Below are 12,332 nucleotides of genomic sequence, written 5' to 3' on the forward strand. Positions count from 1 at the left end.
CCAGATAGCTTCATAATGCTTTAAGTAGTTGTTTAAGTATAGTACTCAGACATTTAATAATTCCCATACATTAAAAAACAGTAGAATTGTCTAAAATCTAGTTTCTTTCTCATATTCGCTACAGTATTTAAATTAAACAACCTCTAAAAATGAAACATTGCATAGAAAATTACATCAATTTTGTTCATAAATTAATTTTGTTATTCTTAAATCTTTTCAAGTTGAAAAGATGTTGTTGAAAGATTTTTAAAGAAAATATATTTATTTTAATCTATTTCTCTACAAAAACACTTGTCAAGGAAGAGTATTGTGTCTATATGTCTATTGAGATACAAACCACATGGTTACTGATAAACTAAGGGATTTTTCTTTCATAGTAACATTTTTTATTAATTATTTAAAATTTTGAGACAATGATGTATTTTAACTCCTCTAAATCTACAGATTCCACCCTTCCCTATCCAACCAAGTTCAGGTTTTCTTCTTTTTAAATTATCTAATTAATAATTTAAACTCCAACTTGTCTTGTCCAAGTACTCTTGGCAATGGGGTCTACTCTAGACTATGGTTAACTTACAAAGTATGACATTGTTAACTATAACTGTCTCCCGGATGCTGTCAAATGACAATAGATTTTTTTCTGTTATTTTTAGGTCCTCTTCTCATCTTCTATGCTGAGACTTTTCCTGACTTGAGCTGGCACGTGTCTTGTACTTGCTGTTACAACCACTGTGAGTTAAATGCTTTGTTGTTTATGAAAACCATTGTTTCACTGAAGAGACCTACCACCTCTGGCTCTTACAATATTTCTACGTTTAAGTCTGAGGTGATCCCTAAGCCTTGGAGAGAAAGAGAGCTGTGATATGTATATCCCATCTAGGACTCAGTACTCTACTTTCTTAACATTTTTAACTCTGACGAGCTGAGGATCTCAGTTACATATCTACTGCAAGAATGGGTTTTTCAGGAGAAGGGTGAGAGATGAAATGAGCTAATGTAGTAATGAGTCATTAGGAGTTGTGTTAATACTCTGACCCTATGTTATGAAAATATCACTAGGTTTTCTCCTAACGACTATGTCCTATTTAGCTCCAGTTTCTTGACCCTTTTATTATAGCCAAATATGGGTTCTATGTCATGCAGAGAGTGTTGAATCCGGTAACAAAGTGGTCAGTCACTTCCACAATACTGTCAGCGAATTGGACAGGATTCATCAGAGAATGTTTAAAATAAACGGCCATTGTACTGATGGTTTTCCTCATGACTCTGAAAATTGCCTTAACAAAAATAATGTGAATAGGTTTAATATTGGTTCATAACTTGATAAGTCTCAGTTCATCATGTTGGAGAAGGGTATGAAGAACCAAAGCATTTAATATCATAGTATCCAGACACCAGAAAAATAAGGGGATATAGGAAGAAGCCAAGGCAACATAGAGTGTTAATAGTATAACCATGTGCATCACTTTTTTTTTACTACAAAATAATTCCATCAAGTTATGAATCGCTTAAAAATTAGCCAATTTATTATGTTAGAGCTCTCATGATCTGTTATTGTCTGAAAAATTTATCACAGACCCAGGAAATGGGCATTATTTTTAATGCTTTGTGGGTGTCTCTCAAGCTAAGCAGTTTGACAATTAAAATTATGCATTATAGTGACTAAATGACTTTATACATGCTTTTTACAGTGAAGTTTTATCGGAAATTAAACTGAACACCTTTGTGCATAGAATGAGAATTTTTAAAAAGCTTTTATCTCTCTTTGAGAATTCCATATACTCCAAACTGATTTTATTCACTTGCCTGTTTCTCAGTCATCTTCAATTCACCTCATGATTCATTACCATGCAAGTCTGTGTCCTGTTGATGTTTTAAATCCATAGTGCCCAATTAGTCATGTATACGCTCTGGATATATGTCCTTCAGTACAGCCTGGTCCACTACCAAAGTTCCTACTATTAAAGAAAACTTATTTCTCATTCCCAGAAGTTATCAATGACTCATAGATACTCTGATAATACTGTCTGAACAACTTCTTATGCCATACAGGGATTTTTTAATGGCTTTGGCTTACATATGTCTTATGCATATACTTATATATACAGGTACCCTTCTGTATCCCTAAAATACAATTTTGTTGTAGTTGTCTATGACTATGATTTAGGGAGAATAAGATTTTTTAATGTTTTATTTTATTATTTAAAAAATTTTAGAAGCTATCCCTCAAAGAGAAGGCTTTCAGGTCAGAACTAGTTAAATTTGTTCATAATGTGTTTCAAATGGCAGGTATCCAACAACAATAGTATGTTACTTTCAACCTCTGGAAGGTAAATAAGTGCAATCTAGCAGTAAAGAAGGTGCTAGAAGGAAAACTCCTACCTAAACATGTAAGATCATAAATGAAAACACTGAAAATAAATAATCTCACACCAAATGTTAAATGATGCCCCCTACACACCATCATCACCACCACAACCACCACCACCTTGACCACCATAGACAACAAAATACATACCACCATCATCACCAACACCACCTTGACCACCATAGGCAACAAAATAACAGCAATTAACAACAACTGGTCACTGATTTTGTTCAAGATCAATGGTCTCAATTTCCCAATAAAAAGACATAGCATAAAAGAATGGATGCAAAAATAGTATCCACCCTTCTGCTGCATTCAATGAACACACTTAACATTGAGGATCTACTTTACTTCAGGGTAAAGCATTTGAAAAAGATATGAGCCTAAGAAGAAAGCTGTTATAGCCTCTTAATGTCTAACAAACTAGGTTTCAAACAAAAATGAATCATAGGATATAGGGAAGGACACTAATCAAAGGCAAAAACACAAGGATACAAAACTTTGTAAAATAATCCTCTGTATTCTATCAGACAACCACTAATTAAGCTGGATATCAACAGAAAGAAAAGAAAGCTTAGAAACTTATGGAATGTGGAAATTCTCTATTGAATGACAAATAGATCGAGACAGGAAGAAAAAAAAATAATGGTTCTTTAGAATTCAATGAAAATGAACACAGAGCATTCATATACTTATTAGACACAATAAACAAGGTGCTAATAGGAAATTTCATAGCATCAAGAACCTACATTAAGAGTGAAGGGAGAGAGAGAGAGAGAGAGAGAGAGAGAGAGAGAGAGAGAGAGAGAGAGAGAGAGAGAGAGAGAGAGAGAGAGAGAGAGGAACAGGGACCTCATACTATCAACCTGACACCTTAAAGCTCTAGAAAAAAAAGAAGTAATCACACCCAAGAAGAGTAGACTTTTGAGAGAATATATTGTGTTTGTATAGACACTTGGAAATTTACCTGTCAATAATAAATCTGAAGGCCTATGGCTGCGGCAATAAATAGGAGGCAGTGTGTGCTTTGGCAGCACATATACTAAAATTGGACTAATACAGAGAAGATTAGCATGGCCCCTATACAAGGATGGCACACATATTCATGAAGCGTTCCATATATTTTTAAAGATGCTTTTAGGTCTTGATAGATGTTTTAAGTTAACAGAGACGAGATATGATAGATATTGATTCTCATTCAGAATTTTAGAACCATCAAGATAGGAAAGATGCTGTCTACAAGGTTGCCAAATACAATTAGCCAAAACACCATGAATGTAGCATTCATATAATCCCTGATTGTTTCATGGTTCTTCTTGCTGTATGTAATTATTTTACTCACATGTAAAAATATAAATGTATATATGCAAAAAATTAAAATCTTTACAAGAAAAAAACAAAACAAAACAAAACAAAAAAGAAATAGGAAGTAGGACATTAGGCAGGCAGAAAGGATTCTGAGATAGTTTCAAGCACTCAAGATTCAGCTGACAAGACTTGAAGAGAACAGACACATAGTTCCTGAGCCCACACAACCAGCTGTGTGGCAGAACGTAAGTACGAATGCGTTATTTTAAGTTGAGAGCTAGTCAGAGAAGAGCCTAGCTATATTGCCTAGGTATTTGTAAAATTATTTTGAGTCCCATGAGTCATTATTCCAGGAGCTTGGAGATGGAAGAGAGGAAAACCTCCTTCTACAATAGACAACAAAAAATAATCAAACTGAGAGCTAAAATCAATAAAGTAGAAACAAAGAAAACAAAACAAAGAATTGATGATACAAAGAGTTAGTTCTTTGAGAAAATCAGCAAGATAAATCTTATCCAAATTAAATAAAAAGGAAAGAGAGAATATCCAAATTAGCAAAATCAGAAATGAAAAGGGAGAAATGACCAACAACTTTATTGTTGTTCTTTCAGTTAATATAAAGATAGTGTGGCAAGGATGTGGAGAAAGAGGAACACTCCTTCATTGCTGGTAGGAATGCAAACTGGTACAACCACTTTGGAAATCTATCTGGCGCTGTCTCAGAAAAATGGAAATAGGGCTTCCTCAAGACCCAGCTATTCCAAACCTTGGAATATACACAGAAAATGCTCCACTATACAAAAGCAACATATGCTCAACCATATTCATAACGGCCTTATTCATAATAGCCAGAACATAGAAACAACCTGAGTGTCCCTCAGTAGAACAATGAATAAAGAAACTGTGGTACACTTACACTATGGAATACTACTCAGCTATTAAAAGCAAGGAATTCTTGATATTTGTGGACAAATGGATGGAACTAGAAATGATCATAATGAGTGAGTTAACCCAGAAGCAGAAAGAGTCAAATGTTCCATGAAAGTCTTCACCTACCAGGAAAGTGGTTTAGAGGGGAGGACATCCTATTGGGACTTTAGATGAGAGAAGCATGGGAGAATGGGGAAATAGAAGGATCCAGAGAGTCCTAGAAACCTACAAGAAGAACATTATGATGGGTGGATCTGGGTCCAGGGGTCCTGCTCAAACTATGACACCAGCCAAGGACAATACATGCTGTAAATGTTGAACCTCTACCCAGATCTAGCCAATGGGCAGGACATTCCCCACTGTTGAGTGGAGAGTGGGAATTGACTTTCACACAAACTCTGGTGCCCTATTTTTGACCACGTCCCCTTTATGGGGAGGCCTGGTGGCACTCAGAGGAAGGATAGCAGTCTACCAAGAAGAAATTTGATACCCTATGAGCATATACAGGGGGAGGAGGTCCCCCTCAGTCACAGAGAGGGGAGGGGAGTAGGGGGAAAGCTGGAGGGAGAGAAGAATTGGAGGATACAAAGGAGGGGCTAACAATTGAGATGCAATATGAATAAATTAATAAAATATTAAAAAATAAAGATAGAGATTGCTTGATGGTATTTTATATATGAATATGAAATTAAAAACATTGATGTAAATAATGTAAGACAAGCAATAATAATAGTAATGTTAATAATGTTGCTATTATATTATTACTTTTTATACAAATGTTGTGATTTTATACCTTCTTTATTAAAAATCAGTTCCACACAGTAATTGTTTTTTGAGAATTTATAAATAAAATCTAAAATGACAAACTACTTAACATCTTACTTAATATACTGTAGATAAATATCTAATAATAAAATTTAAAGAGACTTTTCATTACAGATTATATAGAATGCTATTGAGAAATAAACATTTAGAAGTAAGAATACATTTCATAAAGGAGACATAAAACCAATTGTGAAATGTGACATCTGCATTAAGAATATGTCTAAAAATTATAATTTGTTAAAATAATGCATTTTTCCTTAATTATATGTTATTAACAATTAACTGATTACACGTAATTAACTGCTTATCTTTATGACAGTTGAGTTTATACTGCTTCCCATATGAAAAGTTTCAGCCTACAAAAATTGAGTAATCATGATCAAAAAGCAAAAGTTAATTCACACACAGAGAAAGCAATGGATGTAATGTTTCATGGCAGCTGTTTAAAGGTATAGTTTTATAATACAATTATAATGAAAATGTACAAGAAGTATTGCAAATTTTCTTCCTTGAGTTCTTACTATTCATATAAATGTATAGGAAATCACAATATGCTTCAATTGAGTACTCACAGGTAACTATTTTACTGTATGTTTGTATATGTATTCACCCAAACACATTGCATACCATATATACACCATAAAATTAAAAGAATGAATACTCAGGCAGGTAATGCAGGGGTTAGAATTTTCAATACTGTGTGGACACTGTAAATCTCAAAGACTAAAATGATAGCAAAAAAAAATCTACTTTTAAAACGGGAGAATGGCAAAGTAGAAGGATCCAGAGGGTCCTAGAAACCTACAAGTAGAACATTATGATACGCTCAAACTAAGGCACCAGCCAAGGACAATACAGGCAGTAAAACTTTAAACCCCTACCCAGATCTAGCCAATGGTCAGAACATTCTCCAAAGTTGAGTGGAGAGTTGGATATGACTTTCTCACATACTCTGGTGCCTCACATTTGACCATTTTCCCTGGAGGGGGAGACCTGGTGGCACTCAGAGGAAGGACAGCAGGTTACCAAGAAGAGACTTGATACCCTATGAGCATATACAGGGGGAGGTAATCCCCCTCAGGAACAGTCATAGGGGAGGGGAATAAGGGGGAAATGGGAGGGAGGGAAGAATGGGAGGATACAAGGGATGGGATAACCATTGAGTTGTAACAAGAATAAATTAATAAAAAAAGGAAAAAAACTTATCAGTACTATATTTTAATCTGTCTATACGTGAATGCTGATAGTGGAGTTGTGAATAATATTAACAATGTAGTGAATGCTATACAGAGAATAATAATAGTAACGTATTTTAACCGCATCTTAGAACAGTGTGATAAATGAGAGCATACACACACAATATATTTTGAAAAAGCACCAGTCATGTTCTTAAACAGGCTATTTGCCAGGACCATTTAATGATACCTCCAAGGAGGGAAGTTGGGATTTGCCACTTGGCCTACAGGTGATATAGATTTACTCAAATGCTATCTCAAGCATGTAGCCCTAGAGGTCACTCAATTTAACTGACTCATGAAGTTATAGTAATTGATTATAGTGGAAGTCAAATGGCTAGCACTTGAAACTCATGGCCATAACTGAAAGCCATTAAATACATTCACAATGTCAGAGTCAATTGCCTTTAGAGGTGCTTCGCCCATTATCCTGTTGATCAAAAGGTAATGGGAAGTGACAAGTAATATCACAAACACTCCATCGTAAACAAAATATTCTTCAAATATTTAAGTGAGCACGGTGGAAGCCCTTTTTCATAACCCAATAATCCTTTATAGCATTCAGCAATACCCCTGTGTTTTACAGAAGCAAACCTTCCCCTACAGATTTTTGAATCAAAGCTAATACACTACACAAAAAATGAGAGCCAAGAAAAATTAATGTAAAAGCCAGTGTACGGAGGCTACTTTCACACACAGCATACATTTTATGACTGCCTTTAAAATATAAATAAGAATTCCAGTGATGTGAGAATAAAATTTTATCGTAGGTCCATATCATACAATTTCAGGGTTTTCTGAATTTTTTTTTTCATTGCCTGGAATGACTACCATCTGATTCTTGTCCGTAGAGAGTGCTGTGCATTCTTTCATAATTTTCCTTGAACATTACTTTTTTTGGTGCTTTATCTAAGCTCCTTCACCCCTAAATGGTGGGTTTCATTTAAATTCTACAGTCTAATAACCATGTTACTCTGTTACCATATGCAGAGACTGCTCAGCAGAATAGAAATGAACTAATATTTTTCTTTCTCAAGGCCAATTGCCAACTCCCGATCTATTTTCTTTTTAACCAATGTAGGGGATTAGAACATCTCTTTTTGTTTTACAGAAGTTCTTGAAAACATTTAAAAAGTTTTTTAGATTAAGATTTTATTATTATGTGTCTTCCTTTCCTTTTCTCCCACTAAACTGTCTCATATGCCCCTCCCCACTATCCTTCAGATTCATGCCCTATTTTTTCCACTAATTGTTACTGTATGCATATGTGTATATGAAAATATATTTTTAAATATAACCTGTTTAGAACATATAATGTTACTTGTATGCATTTGCTCTGAGTGACCATTTAGCATTAAACAACCAGTTGATGTGCTCTTTCCTGGGGGAGACAATCTCCACCACTCATAGTTTTTCTTAGTTGTCTGTAGCTTGTGTAAGACTGAGGCTTTCTGAATTTCTTCCTGTGTGGTTTGGTATGTTAGTTGGTGTCATAGACAAAACAAATATAGAAACAGCAACCAGTCAAATGGCATAGGTTTATAGTCCAGTCACAACGGATAAGTCTACAGAACACTCTACAGTGAAATCTCAGCAAACATTGCAGAAGACAGGATCAAAAACTTATGAGAGCTAGTGGATCACAGAGTTTGCTTTGAGACTGTGCATCCTCATAGCATTAGAATTTACAATTATACAATCTCACTACCAGGATTGCCAAATCTGACCCAAACAAGGTAGACTCTCTTCAAATAAAACCTTGGAAATTGCTAATTTCCCTCAATGCCTAGTTAACAATTTTATATATAAGCAAATCTCTTCAATGCCTCTTTATTATTGGAGCTTCTAAACTCTTTGTGCCTACTTGGTCACCATTATCAGACATATACGTGTCTGCCATCAACTTCCTCTCTTGCAAGGCTGTCTAAAACTGCCTTTTAGGCCTCCTTGCTTTGTTAATTTTACTGTTCCAGGAGCAAATAAAATCAGATGATACCATCAGTCACTCAGAAATAAAAATTTGGGATATTAAACATTGTGTGTGTGTGTGTGTGTGTGTGTGTGTGTGTGTGTGTGTGTGTGTGTGTGTGCCCGTACATGCACACGCGTGTGATATAATCATCAATGTCTTTATTATACCATTTTTTATTACTTTAGAAAACCGCACAACCTTACTACAACACTTCCCAACAAGCTGTATACACTAGTATCGTTTTATTTAAAGTTTTTTTTATTAGCTTTGATTATCTATCTATACCTCTTTTTATGACAAGCTAGTCACTCATATCATTAAAAGCAATCGCTTTGTATAAGTTACTTTGAAGATTTTTGTGTTCAAACTACATGCCGGTATAAAACCAAGACTTGTGTCTATTTGATTCTTCAGTTGACAGTTCAGTAAAAATTTCAAAATTAGTACAGCCCAATAATTCTCCACTTAATATATTGATAACTCTATGCTTCCTGTTAATCAGTAGCTTCAAACATTTGGAACTACTGTGCCTCAACCTTCAGACTCATGAAACCCATTAGTAAATTGCCAAATTTTCTCAATAATTCTATTGATACACTTTTGTAATACTACTATAATATCTAGATATGTCTGTATTTGCTCATTAGTGTTACTTCTATACTTCACAGAGGATAGAGTTAGCAGAGGTATAGGACCCGGGGCATGTATCTGTGGGATTATCTTCAATACATTAATTTATGTGAGAGGACACACATACTGTGGGTAGCATCCTTATACCAAGGATTCTGGAGTATGTAAGAGGAAACAAGGAGCAGAATACTAGCATGGTATTCTCTGTAATATGGCCAACTGCTTCAAGCTCCTGCCACTGTGACTTCCCTATTATAAGCTAAAAGAAACTCTTTACACTTAAGTAATTTTATCACAGCAATTAAAAATAATAAAATAAGATACAATTGTTTCCTGATAGTGCTCTTTTCTTCCTGTTCCCACCCTTCCTCCCTCTGTTGCCTTATTCCCCTTCTCTCAACTGATGACAGGTGGAATCCTCCTCCTCTGCTGTCTGACCACAGCCTATTAGGTCCCATCTGGATAGACTGCATCCCTTCCTATGTGTTCCCTCAGGCATTCTCCACCAAAGGACAGTGATTAAATCATGGGCATCGAGAGTTTTCTGTCAGAGGCAGTCCCCCCAATCTCCTCTCACTCCCCCGCTTCCCCAGTGGAGAACGAGCTGTCCATTTGCTATATCTGAACATGGGGTCTAGGTTCTCTGCTAGAAATGTTCTTGGTTGGTGCATCAGTTTATGCAGGAAACCCTGGGTCCAGATCTGCCACCCTGATAGTCTCCTTGTGGAGCTCCTAACAATGCTCCCTCACCAGGTCCTTCCATCCTCCATCTCTTCCATACAACATGCAGTGCTTTGCCCAGACTTGAGCTAAAAGTATCTGTGCATATCTCCTGCTGGGTGGAGTCTCTCAGAACACTTCCATGTTGGGCTAATATCCACTTATAAGTGAGTATATACCATTCACATCACTCAGCACGATCTTTTCTAGTTCCATCCATTTGCTGGCAAACTTCAAGATTCCCTTGGTTTTGATAGCCGAATAGTATTCCATTGCATAAATGTACCACATCCTCCTTCTTCTATATCAGTGATTCTCAAATCTGTGGATTGCTGCCCCTTTGAAAAACCTCTATATTAAAAAAAATTAACATTATGATCTATAACAGCAGCACAAATATAGTTAAGATGTAACACCAAGAGTAATTTTATGGCTGTGGGTCACCACAACATAAAGAACACTCTACTAAAGGGTCACAGCATTAGGGTGGTTGAGAGCTACTCTTCTCAGTAGTCTTTCTCTATTTTTGTGTCATGGCATATAAATGAAAATCTACAAACCTCTTGAGAAGAAATGTGAGATTTTGTATTTTTCTTCTGTTACTTCCTTTTCCCTCATCTCTTAGCCTTTTTCCTTCTACCATATAGTTAGTATCCTTTTTGCTGTCAGGTTTTTTAATATACATGTATGTGTACGCCTATGTATTTGAGTCTGTACATTTTTGCAACAAGTCCCACTACAAAGTTTGTGTTGACTTTGGACTTCATGTATCTCTCTGCTTCTGTTTCCTAAGTGCTGGCATTGCAGAGATGTGCAGTCACTGCTTTGTGAATAATTTTTCAATCTGAGGAATGCATATATTTTATATTAGATTTCTTGATACTAAATTGTACTTTTCAAATGTTAACATCTAGTTTCCAATGAGTTCTTGCCTTTGAAGAAAATGATTTCTAAACTGAAAAGTGGCATTCAGTGAGTCATTTTCAATCTCAATTTACACAATTGGGGGAAGAGACACAGTTAATTAAGGTTTTCATGAAGTTTACAATCCTTATATGTAGCTTTTTTAGAAATGTATTAAATTTGTCAAGGGAACACTCGCTGAAGGAATACCTGGTAGATTACCAGACCATATTTTTGATGTTTTAGGATATTATTTAATAGACGTGCTTGGGAAACACATAATTAGTATTTTGAGAATGTTGCTTGTGATACTGAGAGGTCACGATTCAATGCACTTATATATATATTTTTCAACTTTCAATTAGTGGTTGTTCCCCCCTGGGCCTTGCAGGAAATCATGAGTTAAGGTTTTTACATTTACATTTACATAAAGACAAACCCTCTAACTCAGTTGTTCTAGAGCTTGCTAATGCTGACAAACTTTAAAACAGCTCCTCCTGTTGTGGCGACTCCAACCATAGAATTTCCATTGCTACTTCATAACTGAAATGTTGTTACTGTTATTAATTGTAATATCAATATACTTAGGTATGCAGGATAATGTAGATATGCAGAATATCTCATATGCAAACCCTGTAAAAGAGTCATTCTACCCCCCCAAATAGTCACTAGCTATATGTTGAGAAATGCTGCTCTAATACAATGCCATACCAGAAACTTTTATTGACAAATTATTGCAGTTGAGACTTAGAATTAAATTATTTTACCCTCACACTATATAAGAAATACAAGATTGATCTCAGGAGCTGATCATGTAGGTGTAGCCAGATCATGCTCCTTCAGCAAGCTCTAGGTAAATATTTAATGTCTTCTTCCAATTTCTGTTTCTTTCTGTCATTTCTTGGTTTGTGAGTACATCATTCCAACTTCTAGTTTCTCTGTGTCTTACCTAATATTCCTCTGGTTCTTCCCTGACGGAGACCAGTTCCACGAATGTCTTGAGTACAGGCGGACTACTGCTCTGATGGCAAGTAGCCTTGAACAGGCGGACTACTGCTCTGGTGGCAAGTAGCCTTAAGAAACGGGAGAAGTATTGCTCCGGTGGCAAATAGCAATGGTTTATTTCTTAAGTATAGCTTTTATACTATTCTAAAGTAGCATATTCTGGCTTGGTGCGTACATTAGTTATTCATTAATATTACCAAAACCAAACTTGATTCTCATACCTATTAGACTAAACACGTTCTGGGAATCAGTCAAGGGAGACAATTTCACGAACAAGAAAGAAGACAACTATAAGCCTTTCCTCACCTTGAACCAACAACTGTTTGACTTTATCAAGAAGTTCTCAAGGAGTTACTGCCAAGACTTCTGGGAGCAGAGCCAGAGCCACCCATCCCTTCCAGGAGGGGCAGCCCCTGAGCTCTTCCCCAAAATCCTT

This window comes from Acomys minous (genome assembly GCF_964271855.1).
Source record: "Acomys minous genome assembly, chromosome: 12".
Classification (NCBI taxonomy): Eukaryota; Metazoa; Chordata; class Mammalia; order Rodentia; family Muridae; genus Acomys; species Acomys minous.